Source organism: Zalophus californianus, chromosome 3 (genome assembly GCF_009762305.2).
Source record: "Zalophus californianus isolate mZalCal1 chromosome 3, mZalCal1.pri.v2, whole genome shotgun sequence".
NCBI lineage: Eukaryota > Metazoa > Chordata > Mammalia > Carnivora > Otariidae > Zalophus > Zalophus californianus.
The window spans coordinates 140,851,563-140,871,489 of NC_045597.1; the positions used below are offsets into that span (position 1 = coordinate 140,851,563).

Genomic DNA, 19,927 nt, shown 5'->3' on the forward strand with positions numbered 1-19,927 from the left:
GAAAGGTGCCATAAAAAGGTGAATGAAAAAGTATTATATGTTAAATGACATAAATGCTTACTAACCTAGAACACGCTTTTCTCCTTCTCTCTAGGTTTTATTTTGTCACTCATGGTCAATAATTTGTTTTTCATTCCAATCATATTCCTAAGATAAGATCAATTATTTGACTTCACTTTCCTTACTTTTTTCCTTAAAGTTACTTATGATAAAGTTGTAATTATAAATACAATAACGTTATAATAAAAGGCAAACACAAAACCAAACATAGCTTAATGAAAACTGAAGCTAATATCTGCTATATCTACATTTAAATTACAGAGAAATAAGTATGTGGAAATTATCTCCATCATCAATAGTAGTTGCTAGGCTTATAAAATATTTTGTGCATGTAGGGACCACTGAAGCACAATAGATTTCAGTTTTCTTCCCTCTCCTCCTCCATGCTGACCTTATTCACATCCCTAGTGAGCAGACAAAAGTCAGTTCAGACTTGGAAAGGCATTTGATCAGTAGATTACACACAATCAAAAATTTCAACTTTTACTTTTAAATGTTAAATTTACTACAGACTCATCAAGAAATATCAAATATGACTTCTTTAAACATGCAATATTTAAAATTGGAAAATTTTGGGGCGCCTGGGTGGCTCAGTCGTTAAGTGTCTGCCTTTGGCTCAGGTCATGATCCCAGGGTCCTGGGATCGAGTCCCACATCGGGCTCCCTGCTCAGCGGGAAGCCTGCTTCTCCTTCTCCCACTCCCCCTGTTTGTGTTCCTGCTCTCACTGTCTCTCTCTGTCAAATAAATAAATAAAATCTTAAAAAAAATAAATAAAATAAAATTGGAAAATTTTGGCTTATAACTAATGTTGCAAGAGCATTTCATGAAGATGTTGCCCGTCTCAAATACTGAATAAGATCTTCTCTCTCACTCTTCTTTTTAAGACCAGCAAAAACCATTTTAGTTCCAGGGATATATTTCTTTGGGTTCTCCAAATATTCCATCAGAGTTTCCTCTCCCCAGATAACACCTATAAAGGTGAAAATAAGTTTTAAGTTTGTGTAGTTATATTTGTAAGGCTTACTTTCCGATGTGACCCACATATGTGAACAAAAGAATACTCTTGGATTCAATAGGAAGGCTCTCATAACTGGGAATACTTACAGTTTCTGACCAGTAAGAAAATTCCAAAATTAGTCTTTGGTGCTCTACTCTTCCAGTTCCCTATAGAAATCTAATACTCACATGCTGTTCAGCATGATCCAAAGTATACCAATAAACTTCCAACCTAGACATGTTGGACCTAAGCAGCACCCCATCCTCCCAGAATCACAGAGTTCCTTCTAGAAGAGATCTTAGAAATTAATCCAACCCCTCATTTTGCGGATGAATAAATGATCCAAACAGAGGAGAATAATTCGACCTAAGAGACAAGATGACTTAAAGTCAAGAATCTATGACTGCTAACTCATATTTTCATGTTTTTTCTTCCAATCATAGCATGTAGCCTCTGTCCAAATCTCTGTCAAAAAGCTATGATTTCAGGAAAGCAGTTTTACAATGAGAAAGGTTGTCTCTTCATTTTTTCCTTTCTAAAACCAGTCAAAAAGAATATGGACAAAGAGAAACAAGAATGCTAACTCCCCTTTTGATAAAATATAAAGGGAGCAACTAGAACTCCAAACTTCATATAATCAGAAGACTACCAAAAACATAAAACTTGGACCAGAGTAAGAGGATACCTGTCACTAATGATCTCAAAAGAAGAAGAGTTCTCCAAAGTAGGTGATAAATCCTAAGGGGCAAGTCATAGTCCTCTGGCCCAAAAAGAGTAGAGTGTATATAAGCTGGATGTGAAAATCTCCCTAAATTCAATTTGACACTATGGAGGGTCAGGAGAGCCAGGATTAAAGAAAAAAAACACAGACATGCCATCTTTAAAAGAAGCATTCTACCTTTTGATTTCCATTTGAATGGAATATCTTTTTCCATCCCTCTACTTTCAGTCTGTGTATGTCCTTACATCTGAAGTGAGTAGGCAGCATATAAACAGGTCTTAATTTTTTTTAATCCAGTCAGTCACCCTATGCCTTTTGATTGGAGCATTTAGTCCATTTACATTTAAAGTAATTACCGTTATGTACTTATTGCCATTTTGTTAACTGTTTTCTGTTTATAGGTCTTCTTGTCGATAGGTCTTCTCTATTCCTTCCTTCTCTTGCTCTCTTCCCTTGTAGTTTTGATGGCTTTCTTTAGTGTTACACTTAGATACCTTTCTCTTTATTATTTTGTGTATCTATTATAGGTTTTTGATTTGTGGTTACCATTCGATTCATACATAACAGCTTATGTGTACAGGAATCTATATTAAGTTGATGGTCCCTTAAGTTTAAACACACTCTAAAAGCACTAAATTTTTATGTATACAATGCATACAATGTATACATAATTTTTTATGTATACAATGTCATATTTTATCTTTCTATTTTGTGTATCCCTCAGCTAGTTTTTGTAGATGTAACTGATTTTACTACCTTTGAGTTTTAACCTCCATACTAGCTTTAAAAGTGATTAACCTACTACATTAACTGTATTTCCTTTTACCTGTGAAATTTTTTCCTTTATTAATTTTCTTACTTTTAGTTATGGCCTTTTATTTCCAGTTAAAGAATTTCCTTTAATATTTCTTATAAGGCTGGTTTGGTGGTGATGAACACCTTTTACTTTTGTTTGGGAAATTCTATCTCTCCTTCTGTTCTGAATGATAACCTTTCTGGGCAGAATATTCTTGGTTGTAGGTTTTTTCCTTTCAGCACTTTGAATACATCATGTCACTCCCTTCTGGCCTGCAAAATGTCTGCTAAAAAATCAGCTAATAGTCTTATGGGGTTTCCCTTATATGTAACTTTTCTTTTTTTCTTGCTGCTTTTAAAAATCTCTTTATCAGTACTTTTTGCCATTTCAATTATTATGTGTCTGGGTGTGGACTTCCTTGGGTTCATCTTGTTAGGGGCCTTCTGTGCTTCCTGGATCTGGATGTCTGTTTCCTTCCCCAGATTAGGGAAGTTTTCAGCTATTATCTCTTCAAATAAGTTTTCTGCCCCCCTTCTCTCTCCTCCTTCTGGGATCCCTATATGCAAATGTTATTATGCTTGATGATGTCACAGAGGTCCCTTTACCTATTCTCATTTTTTGCTACTCTTTTATCTTTTTGCTGTTCAGCTTCATGGCTTTCCATTACCCTGTCTTCCAGTTCACTGGTAGTTCCTCTGCCTCCTCTAATCTGCTCTTGATTTCCTCTAGTGATTTTTTTTATTTCAATTATTGAATTCTTCACCACTGACAGGTTATTTTATATTTTATATCTCTTTGTTGAAGTTGAAGTTCCTAAAGTTAAGCCCCACTTATTTTCAAAGCCAGATGTTGTGGGGATTTGTCTTCCAGTTTGAGTCTCCTGTGCCAGGGGTGCCTGGTGTGGATTCTGATCCTCTTGCTTCTCCGTGCTTGTGATGTCCCTCCTACTGTGTGCTGGGGTTTGGTTCCGAAACATGTTTTCACCCCTTCTACTCTTTTTGATGTAGCCTTCTCTCTATGATTAGCTCTAGGAGGTCTGTTCTGCCAGTCTTCAGGTCGTTTTCAGAGTTAGTCACATAGTATATTATCTCAGTGTGTCCACATGGATGAGGTGAGCTGAGGATCCTCTCACCTTCCTACAACTTCCTGAGTTTGACCTTTTAAGATTCCACATATAAATGATATTATACAGTATTATTTTCTCTAACTTATTTCACTCAGCATAATGCCTTCAAAGTTCATCCAAGTTTTTGCAAATGGCTGGATTTCCTTCTTTCTCATGGCTGAACACTCTATTGTATATATTTACCACATCTTCCTCCATTCATCTGCTGACACTTAGGTTGTTTCCATAGCTTGGCTATTGCAAATAATACTGCAATGAACATGGGATGCAGATATCTCTCCCAGATTCTGTTTTCATTTCCCTTGGATACATACCCAGAGATGATATTACTGGATCATATGATAGTTATTTTTCATTTTAAATGAATCTCCACACTGTTTTCCATAGTGGCTGCACCAATTTACATTTCTACCACCAGTTCACAAGTGTTTCCTTTTTTCCACATCTTTGCCAACACTTGTTGTTTCTTGTCTTTCTGATGATAACAATTTTAAGAACAGGCATGAGGTGATATCTCACTGCGGTTTTGATTTGCATTTTCCTGACAGTTAGTGATGTTGAACACCTCTTCACGTACCTGTGGTCGAATTATATGTCCTCTTTGGGAAAATATTCAGTTTCTGTGCCTATTTTTTAATTGGTTTGTTTTTTCACTATTGTGTTGCATCCACTCTTTATATATTTTGAGCATCAATCCTTTATCAGATACATAATTTGCAAATATTTTCTCCCATTCCATAGGTTGGTTTTTCATTTTGTTGACTATTTATTTTGCTGTGCAGAAGCTTTTAAGTTTGATGTAGTCCCACTTAATGACTGTTCTTGTTGCTTGTGCTTTTGGTGTCAATATCCAGAAGATCATTACAAAGACCAATGTCAAGGATCCTTTTCTCTCTGTTTTCTTCTAGAAGTTTTACAGTTTCAAGTCTTTAATTTACTTAAGTCTTTAATCCATTTCAAGTTAATTTTTATGAGTGGCATAATACAGGGATTCAATTTCATTCCCCTACTTATTATTATGTAACCAGTAGAACAAATAGTAATATTATATCCCCAAATAAGTCATAAATACTACTTAAATGATCTGACTTACAGAAATTTTATTACTAATTCTTAAATAATGTTAAAGCAAAGCCTTCTACACAGCTTTTACTCTTTGACAACAGTCTACAATAAAAGACATATTTGTAATCAGTTTTTTTTAAAGATTGTGTTTATTTGAGAGAGAGATCAATCATGAGCAGGGGGGAGGGGTAGAGGGAGAAGGAAGACGCCATGTAATCAGTTTTAATATTATTTGTAATCAATGCTAATAAGCAATAAAACGCTCAAAATACTGGCATTTAGATTAATAAATATTAGGTTATAACTAGTATATAAGTTAGGACTCAAAAGTTGACTGTTCTTGTAATGTGATAACAAAATAAGAAAATGACACTATAGAAAAATATTACTTTAGGGGCGCCTGGGTGGCTCAGTCATTAAGCGTCTGCCTTCAGCACAGGTCATGATCCCAGGGTCCTGGGATCGAGCCCCGCATCAGGCTCCCTGCTCCGCTGGAAGCCTGCTTCTCCCTCTCCCACTCCCCATGCCTGTGTTCCCTCTCTCGCTGTGTCTCTCTCTGTCAAATAAATAAATTCTTTAAAAAAAAAAAGAAAAATACTACTTTAAAAACTAAAGAACCATATAAATTCAAATAATAAATCCAAGTTTCAGACTGATTTATTCAATAGTCTATCAACTAGAAATCTTATTGCAATAAATGGAAGGGAAATCTGATCCTAACTGCCTGAAACTGAACAGACTCCATAGTTCCCAGCAATTCTGTCCTCACTTTAGACACCAGCAGCAAGTTTGGGGTCCCAGGCCATGCCAAATTCTAACCAATTGGCCATAAATTTGAAGGTTCCCAGGACCCCCTCAAGTTTGATAATTTGCTAGAACAATTTACAGAACTTAGGAAAGCACTACACTTAGTTACAGTTTTAATATAAAGGATAAAATCAGGACCAGCGAGATAAAGAGATCCATATGATGAAGTTTGGGAAAGTCCCAAACACAGAGCTTCTGAGTCCTTTCCCTAGGGAATCAGCACTCATTACTCTTCTAGTAATTGATATGCTCACAAACAGGACGCTCAAGCAGAGCTTCCAATTAAAGTGTCCAGAGTTTTTATTGGGGTTTTATTACATAAGAATGCCTACTGAATCATTAGCCATGTGATAAAACTCAATCTCTAGCTCCTGTCCCCTAACCCTGGAGGTTGGACTGATAACTCGCCTAGCCCAAAGCTCCAAGTCTCACATAGTTGGTCTTTCAAGCTTGGCCACCCCCATCCTGAAACTATCTAGGAGCCTACCGTAAGTCATCTCACTAGCATAAACTCAGGTGGTGGTCCAAGGGCCCAAACTTAAATAAAAGAGACACTCTTATAACTTGGGAAATTCTAAGGTTTTGGAGATACCCTCCTAGGAACCTAGGACAAAAACCAAATTCTTTATTATAGAATACCTATTAACCAGCATTTTTTGCAAATACTAAACACAATGATACTGTGTTAATAACAATTACATTGATGCTTAAAGATTCTGAAGCACCCTTAACCAAAGATTAAATTTTATTCTATTTTATTTTACCTTAAGTGTTTTACCAATTATCTATGTATTTATTTTATATGTATATATGGTCCTTTATTATGGATGTTCCCTGAATAAGGACACATTGAGGTCCTAACCCACAGTACCTCAGAATGTGGCTTTGTTTAGAAATAGGATCATTGCAGATGTGATTAGTTAAGTTGAAATGAGGTCATACTGTAGTAGGATGGGCTCCCAATCTAATATGATTGGTATCCTTATAAAACAGCCATGTGAAGACAGAGACACACAGGAATCATAAAATGACAGAGATTGGAGTTATGCAGCCAAAGGCCCAAAACACCAAGATAACTGGCAAACTACCAGAAACTAGGAAGAAACTAGGAAGGATTGCCCTACAGGTTTCAGAGAGAGCATGGTCCTGCCAACACCTCAATTTTGCACTTCTAGCCTCCAGAAATGTGAAACCATAAATTTCTGTTATTTTAAGCCACTCAATTTATATTTTGTTACAGCAGCCCTAAGAAACTAATACAGTCCTCAAACACTTAACATATATTCCCCACCCCACTCCATCCTGGTTTGCTTTAAAAGCCAAGAGAAGTCTAGGGACCAAGGACTTTCCTAGCTCTCCATCCTACTAAACTGTATTGTTCTCAACATTTCAGAAAGATAAAAAGTATCTTCTTTTCACATAAAAAGCTGTAAAAATCCTACATGTGCTACTTTTGTTTTAACTAAACCATTTGACTATAAACAGGTCCCTTTCCCCAATATTCTAGGTAACAAAAATTTCACTATATCTCACCTATCTGTAGAATAGGCACCTGATAATTAGCTTTTTAAAAAATTATAATATAAATGCCTGACATTAAGCTTTTGTTTGCCAAGACATCTACTTCAAAGACATCCAGTCTGAATAAACACACTGCCAGTTACATGAATAGACAGAGCCAAGTTTCCCCACCCATGAAGTCCCCCCCCTTTTTTTAGGAATGCTCTGGTAGACCTAGATAACTACATTTGAGGACTGTTTGTTTTTCCCTTCCCATGCTTTAATTCCCACTCTTATATTTAAATTCACCATTAAACAATGAACCTGCCAAAAACTAGGCACCCCACCCTTGACTCCAATAAAAGCAAAACACCAGGCCTGCTCACTAGCTCCCTCTCACTCTCTCTTTCCTCTCAACCTCACTGTGTGGTCCCAGACATGCCATGTAACCTCCAGGACTCATGAGTAATAAATCTTTCTTTTCAAAATTCCCTGATGGTTGATGCTAAGGAGTGTCTTTCAATCATAATAAGAACCACAAGGTCTGGTCCAGCCACAACATTGACTTTGGTTGAGGAAATGTCTGTGGGGGCTCTACAAGTAGTATAGGCCCAGGTGAGTGTCCCCAGGCATTTCTAGTCAATAATATCACTATGGATAGGCTGAGACCAACCCAAAACACTATCTTACTAGAAATATTAACACAGGTTAGAATAAGCAGAATCTCTCTTTTGACAAAATGCAAGCTATTACATTTGCACCAAAAAAAAAAAGTGCACAAAATGCCAACTCCCTTCATTAAAACCCTTCTCCTACAATATAGTCCACAAAGCTCAATTAAATAAGCACTATACAGCACTATAAAACCCATTAAGAAATTTAAAAATACCAAATTCAAATCACGTATGAAGAGAACTCACAGCTGCAATAATCTATATTTTAAACTTCTCTAAACACCAACGCCAGACAAAGACACCGTAAGAAAACTACAAACCAGAATCTCTAATCACTATAAATGCAAAAATCCTCAAAAAATACTGGCAAACTAAATCCAACTCATATTAAAAGGATTACATACTATGACCAAATGGGATTTATCCCAGGAATGCAAGGATGGTTCAACATAAGAAAATCAATCAACTTAACACATTAATAGAGCAAAAGGAAAAAGAATACATTATTATTTCAAAAGATGCAGAAAAAAAATTGACAAATTCCAACACCCTTTCATGATATAAACACTCAGTAAACTAAGAATAAAAGGTAAGTTGCTTAACAAGAAAACAGGGATTTTTGGAAACCCCCAGCTAATACCATACCCAAGGTGAAAAGCTGAAAACTTTCCCTCTAAGATCAGGAACAAGACAAAGAGGCTCATTTTCACCAGTTCTACTCAGAATTCCACTAGAAGTCCTAGATAGAGCAATTAAGGAAAACAAAAGAAATAAAAGCCATCCAAACTGGAAAGGAAAAAATAAACTACCTCTATCACAGATGATATGATTCTATATGTAGAAAATCCCAAAGGATCCACAAAAAATCTACCAGAACTAATAAATTAATTCAGCAAAGCTTCAGGGTATAAGATCAACACACAAAAATCAGTTGTGTTCTATACACAAGCAATGAACAATTTGAAAAAGAGATTAAGAAAACAATTCTATTTATAATAATATCTAAAAGAATAAATAGGCACAATTTAACCAAGGAAGTGACAGACTTGTACACTGAAAATTACAAAATATTTCTGAAAGAAATGAAAGGAGACCTTAATAAATGGAAAAGCATCCCATGTTCATAGATTGGAACATTAATGTTGCTAAAATGGCAATACTCACGAAAACAATCCACAGATACAATGCAATCTCTATCAAAATTCCAAAGCCTTTCTTGCAGAAATGGGAAAGGTTATCCTCAAATTCACAGAACTGCAAAGGGCCCTGAATAGCCAAAACAATACTGAAAAAGGAAAACATAGCTAGAGGGCTCACACTTCCTAATTTCAAAACTTATCAAAAAACTACAGTAATAAAAACTGTGGTGTTATTATAAGGATAGATATACAGACCAACAGAATAGAATTCAATGTCCAGAAGTAAACCCTAACATACATAGCCAATTGAATTTCAACAAGGGTATCAAGACCATTCAACTGGGAAAGAATGGTCTTTTCAAGAAATGGGGCTGGGATAGCTGGATAAACACATGCACTTGATCTTAATCAAAAGTCTGAGAAGCGATGATAGCCACATGCAAAAGAATGAAGTAGGACTATTCCTTCACTCTGTATAAGAAATTTAGTGAAAATGGGTCAAAAACCTAAATCTAAGAGCTAAAACTATAAAACTATTTGAAGAAAACATAGGGGCAAATCTTTATGACCTCAGATATGGTGATGGATTCTTAGATTTGATGCCCTCCCCAAAAATCAACAAAAATATAGATAAATGGACTTTATACAAATTAAAAACTTCTGTGCATCAAAGGACATTATCAAGCAAATGAAGACAAACTAAAAAAGAAGAGAAAATATTTGAAAATTACATATTTGATGAGAGGTTAGTGTCCAGAATACATAAAGAACTCTCAAAACTCAACAATAAAAAAGACAAACAATTCAAATAAAAAATAGGCAGAGGACAGGAATAAACATTTTTCCAAATCTACAAATGGCCAACAAGTTGTTGAACAAAAAAACTTCAACTGAGTGAGTTTAAGGATCAAATTGACTTTATTCAATGATTCATGAATCAGGCAACATATAGAAAGGAGTTCCAAAGGGCTACAGAAAGGGAAAGGTTTTTAAAGACAGGACAAGGAAGTCATAATACAGTAAGAAAGAATTATTTCAGACAAAGTCACCTCTTTTTGGGGGACAAAAGGGTCTTACTAGGTGGATTACTTTACCAGCGCCGACCAGGAAATTCCAGACTAACAGGTTAAGATTACATTCCTGGGAAAGGTTGAAACTACAATTAAGCTAGGTATTAAGCCCCGGGTTTAGTGTTGTGGGCCTAGTACAAGTGATTCTATTTTGACTCTGTGGTTTTCTTTTTTAACAAAGCACACTAAAACATGTTCAACACCATCATTCATTAATGAAATGCAAAACAAAATCGTGAGATGCCACTTCACACCCACTAGGATGGCAATTTTTAAGAAGAAAAAGAAAATAACAAGGATTGGAGAGGATCCGAGAAATAGGAATCCTACATTACTGATGGGAATGTAAAATGGTACAGCTACTGTGGAAAACAATCTGGCTTTCCTCAAAAAGTTAAATATAGATTTAATAAATGACCCCAACATATATATAGATATACATATCTATATATATCGAAAAGAGCTGAAAACAGGGACTCAATATTCACAATAGGCGAGAGGTGGAAACAATCCAAATGTTCATCAACTGATAAATGGATAAACAAATTGTGATATATACATTCTATTAAATATGATTAGCCATAAAAAGAATGAAGTATTGATACATGCTATAACTTCAATGAACCTTGAAAACATTATGCTAAGTGAAAGAAGTCAAACATAAAAGGTCATATTTTATTATTCCTTTTTATGAAATATGCAGAATAGGCAAATCCATAAAGATAGAAAGCAATTAGAGGTTACAAGGGGTAAAGGGTAGGAGGAAATGGGGAGTGATTATTTAATGGGTACAGGGGTTCTTCTCAAGTAATGAAAAAGTTTTGAAACTACAGAGAGGTGCTGATTATACAATACTCTGAATACACTACATGTACTGACTTGTACACTTCAAAATGGCTAATGTGTGAATTACACTTCAATAAAAAGAATAAAAAGAAACAAAAACAAAATAAAATAAAAATCTTTCCAAACAGTAGCATTATAATGATCTGAAATTCAGGCCAGTAAGAAATGCTAGGCCTCCAAGAACAGTTCAAAATAGAGCTTCAGTCTATCTAGAGTTATTCCCTATTTTTGAGGTGAATGCTAATGATATGTATATATGTATGTATGTAAGTATGTATGTATATATATATGCATATCCAGGAATAATAAAATTCTTTGCAAAGGTATTATAGTTTTTTCCAGCCATTTTTAATTTCAACCCTAAAATGCTTTCTCATTTTAACTGCCATCTACCCACTTTCCATCAACAAAAAAAAGATCACTGAATATACTTTTTCAAACTATTTATATAACATCCCCACACTCTGCTAAGAATCACTACTACAAATAGAAAACTACCATTATGCCATTAAAATATGATTTGAGGGGCGCCTGGGTGGCTCAGTTGGTTAAGCGACTGCCTTCAGCTCAGGTCATGATCCTGGAGTCCTGGGATCGAGTCCCATATCGGGCTCTCCCTGCTCAGTGGGGGGTCTGCTTCTCCTTCTGACGCTCTTCCCTCTCGTGCTCTCTGTCTCTCATTCTCTCTCTCAAATAAATAAATAAAATCTTTAAAAAAAATAAAATAAAATATGATTTGATCTTTTTAATTTAGCTCATGCTTTTTCAACATAAATGTACTGCATAAAATAAAACACCTTGTATAGGTAAAAACCTATGCCACAGAGAATTGCTAATTCCTCTGATCAAAAAGAGACCAGTTATCAAAATATAGATCTTATGATATGAATCAACATTTCAGTAATATAAACATGAGAATTTAATTTTTAATGCTGTAAACTAGGAAATATAATATCAATTAATGTGCTTTTTTTCTTTGCTACAAAGTTTCTGGTTCTCTCCCACAACTGCCTAGGTTTTACCTTTGTTTTTGCTAGCATCAGAAAAAGAAAATCCTGGTCTTTGTCCTGTTTTTCATCCAAAAAGGCCCCAGAGATTTGGACCAGTCTTGTGTTTTCCACCTTTTTCCACTGTGTGGCACTGAGCACATTTTTGAATAAAGATCTTCTTGCCTGCTTCAGCATCTCCCATTTTGTTCTGCAACAAAACATCAAACCACAGACCAAAAAAAATATCAGATTTGCAAAGCTGGAAAAAAAAATTCCATCACTTTGAGATGAATACTAATGATAGTAAACAAAAAGGTAATTTAAAGCATGCATCCTTTAAAGTCTGAGTGCTCAAAAACACAAACATATTATAGCATCCAATTTTATAAAGACTTAATCATCTCATTTATCAGATTTATTTTAAATTTTGAGCTATACCTACTTCAAAAACATATATTATGGTATAAGCCTGGTTTTACTTCAGCCTTCAAACAACTATAGTAATTTATCTAGGTCAATTATATTCCATTTTTTCTTTTCCCTTCCAAAAAGCGCATGTGCAAAAAACAATGCAAAGTTTCTAAGTCTAATTTGCATCCACTTATTTAAAAATAAGGATAGAACAAAATGGAAAGGCACTTAAATGTGATATTTTTATAAGTACTTATATGCCTGTAATAATAGAACTGTAAAATTAAATATCAAACAAAAGAATGAGGCCACAGCAGGTTATATGTAACACGTAATTTCTCATTTACTTTATACTCTCAGCTATAAACACATCTACCAGATTAGATTAAGCATTGTCTCAAAGCAATCAAATAACATTATTGAGTTCAGTCAGCAATAGTATGTGTTTAACGCTAATGTAGTGTAAAATACTGTTCTAAGCAGGGAAGATTTTATTATACAGTGATAGATATATACAATAAAATTTGTACAAAGATATTTTGGTTAAAACTACAAAAAATTATGTTGCATAACTAAGTGCCTCCTCCATCTAAAATTATGTAAAAATTAAAATAATTTCAACTTATTGAAAAAAATGTAGTTTGAAATGTTAATGAATGTAGTACCTGGGTTTTGTTTATCTGCTCTTTTTTTTAAGATTTAATTTATCTATTTGTCACAGAGAGAGAGAGAGAGAGAGCATGCGAGCAGGGGGAGTGGCAGGCAGAGGGAGAAGCAAGCTCCCTGCCAAGCAAGGAGCCAGATGCAGGACTTGATCCCAGGACCCTGCAAACATGAACTGAGCTGAAGGCAGACGTATAACTGACTAAGCCAGCCAGGTGTCCCCTGCTCTTTTTATTTGAAAAATCAGAGCAGGGAAGGTGGGTGTGGGGATGGATTTCAATATGAGATCGTATTACTATTACAGAAATCATGAAAATACCTAATTCTCTGACAATACAGTTCGAAGCACATTTTTACCTTTATAACTCTACTGAGAAATAGAAAATGTTTGTGTTATTCTGATAATATTGAAAAATACAGTGTGGCTTAACTAAAGTTAACTATTACTCACAGAGAGGCTAGTACTTCCTATATAGTAACCTGCAAAATTGGTATCCCCATAATTTGTTTTTTTGGGTTTTTTTTAAGATTTTATTTATTTATTTGAGAGAGAGAGCACAAGCACAAGCCACGGGGAGAGGCAGAGGGAGAGAGAAAGGGAGAGGCAGACTCTCTTCTGAGCAGGGAGCCCAAAGTGGGGCTCAATCCCAGGCCCATGGGATTCATGACCTGAGATGAACGCAGACACACCTAACTGACTGAGCCACTCAGGTGTCCTGGTAGCTCCCTAATTTCTTTAAATCTATGTGGAAACCCAAAACAGTGTCAATAATCCACCTAAAGGAAAGACAGAAAGTTTCTTTGGGCAGACTAACAACTAAGCTATTAATTAATGTTTTAGGTCTGATAAGAAGCAGAGTAAGAAAATTCACTTTATCCAGGAGAAGCTTACTTTTAAATTCCAAACTTCACTCAAAACACTGCATTCAATTTCTACTTATATGAGTTCTATCAATTCTCTGTATAGGTACAGAATTCACTGAAACTCTGAACAGGGGCCATAAAAAAACTTTAGTCACAGATAAAAATTTATGGCCTTTTAGCAAAATGCATGCACAATAATCATAAAGTCATATCATATAAATACAAAATGTCATCTGAGTACTAGCTAAAGAATCATTCCCATTTTTTATATAAAGCAAAAAAAAACAGATTGATTCTTGTATTTATTAAATGTAACCGATAATTCAGGAAACCAGACATTTTTTTTTAAAGAAAAAAAAAACCTCTTTCCTCAAATAGATTTCACATGCAAGTCACTTAAAAGAAAATGTCCATTGTCATTGTTCAAACTACCAATATTTACCATGTGAAGACATTCACTGCTGCCATCTATCTTTAATCACTGCTGTGCAAGTACCTACGACCCTTTTCAAAGTGCATTAAAACCAATAGAGTCAGCAATGGTAGCAAGGGAGGGGGGCAGGAAGACTAGGAAGGATATCAAGGGAATCCATTCTGTCCTATAATCATTTGGCACTCTAGTAATATTTAGTTATTAAGAAGAAATATAAACCTCTTCAACCTCAGCCACAGCAACTTCTTGCTAGACACATCTCCAAAGGGAAGAAAAACAAAGGCAAAAATGAACTATTGGGACTTCAAGATAAAAAGCTTTTGCACATGGGGCACCTGGGTGGCTCAGTCGTTAAGCATCTGCCTTCGGCTCGGGTCATGATCCCAGGGTCCTAGGATCGAGCCCCATGTCGGGATCCCTGCTTGGCAGGAAGCCTGCTTCTCCCTCTCCCACTCCCCCTGCTTGTGTTCCCTCTTTGGCTGTCTCTCTCTCTGTCAAATAAATAAATAAAATCTTTAAAAAAAAAAAAAGCTTTTGCACAGCAAAGGAAATAGTCAAAAAAAACAAAAGACAACCGACAGAAGGGGGGAAGATATTTGCAAATGACACATCAGATAAAGGGCTAGTATCCAAAATCTATAAAGAACTTATCAAACTCAACACCCAAAGAACAAATAATCCAATCAAGAAATGTGCGGAAGACATGAACAGACATTTCTCCAAAGAAAACATACAGATGGCCAACAGACACATGAAAAAAGGTTCAACATCACTCAGCATCAGGGAAATGCAAATTAAAACCTCAATGAGATACCATGTCACACCAGTCAGAATGGCTAAAATTAACAAGTCAGGAAATGACAGATGTTGGCGGGGATGTGGAGAAAGGGGAACCCTCCTACACTGTTGGTGGGAATGCAAGCTGGTGCAGCCCACTCTGGAAAACAGTATGGAGGTTCCTCAAAAAGTTGAAAATAGAGCTACCCTACGACCCAGCAATTGCGCTACTAGGTATTTACCCCAAAGATACAAATGTAGTGATCCGAAGGGGAACGTGCACCCCAATGTTTATAGCACCAATGTCCACAATAGCCAAACTATAGAAAGAGCCTAGATGTCCATCAATAGATGAATGGATAAAGAAGATGTGATATATATATATGGAATATTACTCAGCCATCAAAAAATGAAATCTTGCCATTTGCAATGAGTGGATGGAACTAGAGGGTATTATGCTAAGTGAAATAAGTCAATCAGAGAAAGACAATTATCATATGATCTCACTGATATGCAGAATTTAAGAAACAAAACAGAGGATCATAGGGGAAGAGAGGAAAAAATAACAAGATGAAACCAGAGATGGTGACAAACAATAAGAGACTCTTAATCATAGGAAACAAACTGAGGGTTGCTGGAGGGAGTGAGGTGGAGGGATGGGGTAACTGGGTGATGGACATTAAGGACGGCATGTGATGTAATGAGCACTGGGTATTATATAAGACTGATGAATCATAGGCCTGTACCTCTGGGGAAAAAAATTAAATAGAAGAAAAAAATAGATGAAAATAGTATGTAATAAAGATATTGTTTCATGCAAAAAAGAGATATAATGTTGTACACCTAAAATTTATATAATGTTGCACGCTAATATTATCTCAATAAATAAAAATTTTCTCAAAAAAGAAGATATATCTCACTGAAATGGGCAAAGATGTGACACCTGGTATGAGAATGATCACTCTTCCAAGAATGAAGTAATTCTAATGATAAATAGGATAAGAGTAGCAAACACTTATGCATGCTTCTGTGGGCCAGGCACAGCTAAGCGCTTTATATATTATTAATGCATTTATTCCTCATACCAGCCATGTGAGATAGATACTGTTAATATCCCTGTTTTTACAGATGAGGAAAATGAGGCACACAGAAGTTAAGTGGCTTATTTAAAGTCACAAGTTGGTGAGAAGTGGAGATGGTGAAAGGTAAGAGGAAAAGCAATTTTAAATCTCTTTTAATTTTAACAATTCCCTTTTAAAAACAATCTAAGTAACCCTGGGTTGAACAGAATGTATGACACACTGCAGATGCTTAAAAGAAAAGTAAAATAATTTTAAATATTGGTACATACCACTGCTATTTCCAATTTTGCCCGTAAAAAAGAGGGATGTGGTAAGAATAATCAAGGCACCAATAAAACTTTCAAGATTTACAAAACCCACATAATTGGAAGTAATAAAAGTGGGAGGAGGAACTCATTAGAATAATTTGAGGATGAATACTACACAGGCTAAAAGATAAAGTGGGATTCTGCTGTTGTAGCGGGAAATATACCGAAGTGGAATGCATCAGAACAATGTGACCCTGGGTAAATGTCTATGAACCCCCTCCCCACCCGCCACACACAGATGTCCCCGGCTTTTCCCTCTTGGAATCTGCTGTGCCTGAATCCCTAAACTGGAGTAAGAATCCAGCTTTCCAAACCGCCAATCTTGCAGTTCTTCATGCCACCACCCCCGCTTGGAGGCTGACTTCTCCCGACGGTGGGCGGAAGGCTCTGTCCCGAATCGGTTCCACACAGAAATCATAAAACCTGCAGACAGGCCCCTCACTAGAAATAGTTTTATGCTGCACTTAGGGACACCTAGACGCCACCAGGCGAGGGCTAAGGTGAGCCTCTTACTAGCGGGACGGTTGGATACTCCTCTCTGAATGAACCCTAGCCCAAACTGCACTGGCCCATAACCAGTGCATAGATCACATGGCTGCCCGGCCCACTCCTTCCCAGCCAGTCCCATACCTACCGGAGGGTCAGCCACTCTGCCCACCGCCTCCCTGGAGAACCCTTAGTAGTCACCCGGACCTCTCCGTGGCCAGAACCCGGGCTGCAAGTTTGAGGCTGGCAATCCGACAGGAGTGCCTCAAACACCTGCACTGGAGTCCCAGTCCGGCATGTGCTTCCGGTGGATGCCAGCCAATAGCAGGCCAGGCTCCATCCGCACTGCTGATTGGCTCCCAGATCCCGCAAGTTGGCAACTCTCGCAGGAACTTAAAAACGGAGTTGCTGGGCAGTCGCAGGCTGAATCTAAACGTGGCAAGGTGAACGTCTTTTGAGCGCCGCAGCCCCAAGCCCATCTCTTGTTTGTTTAACTTTTGCCTAACCAAAGAGTTGTTATCTATGCATATTGACCTCGTGTCCCAGTTCTTGCTTGAAGCAGGGTCTCAACGTTTTATGAATGGTCCATTAGCATTTGATTGCAGGAATCATACTGTGTCATCAAAAGAATAAAACGAATACTTACGATGGGCAAGTAAGTCACTGTGCTAAGCAACTTGGACAAAAACTGAACTGTAGCTCCAATTTTCTGAGTTACAATTCAGCTGGGAGAAGATTTAAATACATTAAAAGTTAGATCATTGTAAATGATTATAAATGTTATTATAAATGAGATACATTAGAAAAAATACAATAAGAACTGACACCCAGGTTGCAAGCTGCGTGCTAATTGCAAAAAAAAAAAATGATATAAAGTACAAATAGAAACAAAGACAATTAGAACTGAAGGAGCAAAGAAAGGAGATATGGAGGGAAGAACTGAAAAAGCTACAAGAAGATGAGAGTTTTGAAAGCGAACAGGTCAAAGTTAAAGTTGTATTTAGGAAAACGTGAGAAAGGAAAGTTGCTTACCCGTGGTTATATAATTACTTCAGTGAGACATGAGTGGTAAGGGGACAGAGAAATAGGAGTATTAAAATAATTTTTAAGTAAGTCAAAAAAGTGAGGCTCCTGAGTGGCTCAGTCGTTAAGCTTCTGCGTTGGGCTCAGGTCATGATCCCAGGGTCCTGGGATGGAGCCCCACATCGGGCTCCCTGCTGGGGGGGGGGGGGAAGCCTGCTTCTCCCTCTCCCACTCCCCCTGCTTGTGTTCCCTCTTTCGCTGTGTCTCTCTCTGTCAAATAAATAAATAAAATCTTTAAAAAAAAGAGTTGGTTCAACAAAGTACTTGTAATAGGGAAAATTATGTGTATTAGATAAGTAGGACGTTTTCCATAGTCTAGGTCTCCAGAGCTCTGTCCAATGTACTTTATGATTGAAATGTTCTACATGGGCACTGTCTACCAGCCACGAGTAACTTTGAGTACTTGAAGTGTGGTTAATGCAACTGGGTAACTGAAATTTTTATTATTTTAATTATAGTTCATTTTAATTAATTTAATTAATTTTTATTTTAATTTAAATAGTCACAATTACCAGATGGTTGAATGAAACTATTCTAAGTGGTACCTATGAATCTGTTCTATGATCAACATATTTAAAAGATATATGTCATCAAGTTGAATGAAAAGGGGGGTGCCTGGGTGTTTCAGTTGGTTAAGCAGCTGCCTTAGGTTCATGTCATGATCCCAGGGTCTTGGGATCGAGCCCCAGTTGGGCTATCTGCTCAGTGGGGAGCCTGCTTCTCTCTCTCCCTCTGCCACTCCCCCTGCTTGTGCTCTCTCTCTCTCTTTTTCAAATAAACAAATAAAATCTTTAAAAAAAAAGTTGAATGAAAAGGACCAGGTTGGAGGGGGAGGGGAATCAGGTGTTAAATATTATTCTCAAACTCAAACAAAGACATGCAAACTCAAGAAAAGGAAGGAGATTACAATTTCTCTAGTGCCTTCCACATGCCAGTGTAGGTGCATGAATACATTATCAGTAGCTAGTAGCCTTACAGCTGGAAAAAATGGACACTCTGGACCTTATTCATACAGAACAATCTGAAAATTATTAATTGATCACCAATACATATCAGTGGTAAAGGCTATTTAAAAATTTCAAATATGGCAAAATATTTTTACTTAAATATAATGTATGAAGACTAATATTGATAACCAGTAAATATCATTGTAATTATATCATAGTTTGAGAACTTTTGGAAAACAATGACAAGAATTTATGATTTTCTCCTTGCATTTCAAAAATAAGTAACAATGTCATCTCTTGTTTTTTTAAAAAAGAAATTTATTAAGAATTTTGGAAGAAAAACATCAAGGGAAAATGATTTCATGTGAAATCAACGAGTGGTATCATTCTAATAATTGTACATTATAGGCTACATGTTGTAAAGCCTTGAAAAAAATTTTTTTAAGATTTTATTTATTTATTGGACAGAGAGAGACACAGAGAGAGAGGGAACAGAAGCAGTGGGAGAAGGAAAGGGAGAAGCAGGCTTCCCGCTGAGCAGGGAGCCCGATGTGGGGCTCAATGTGGGGCTCAATCCCAGGACCCTGAGATCATGACCTGAGCCGAAGGCAGACGCTTAACGACTGAGCCACCCAGGCACCCCAAGCCTTGAAAAAATTTAATCTGCTAATGCATAGCACATCTTTTCTCTACTATAACACCAATTAATAATCATTGTTTCAAACCTCAGAATTTTTAGCTGTTTTAGCTACATGTGTTTCATGTTCAAATATGATTTTATATGATTTGACATATGGCAAAACTATCATTATCGAGTGATAAAAAATGTTCTATAGTTGATTGTGGTGATGGTTGCACAATGCTGTGAACATACTAAAAACCATTTAATTGAACATTTTAAATGGATGAATTGTATGATATATGAATTGTATCTCAAGAAAACTGTTTAAAATAAATGGATGGAGAAGTCATAAAGTCATTAGAGAAAGTAAATTTATTATTTTCCTTGCATATGTGGTATTTCACATGATTGATAAAGAAATTTTGCTTTCCTAGCATCTCCTGATATTTCTCTTCCTGGT

The 19,927-nt window shown here is 36.4% G+C and overlaps 1 pseudogene; it reads right to left on the minus strand.

The window, feature by feature from the left end:
* Positions 1-882: 882 nt before the first annotated feature.
* LOC113919859 lies at positions 883-17,076 on the minus strand (annotated as a pseudogene).
* Positions 17,077-19,927: the final 2,851 nt, after the last annotated feature.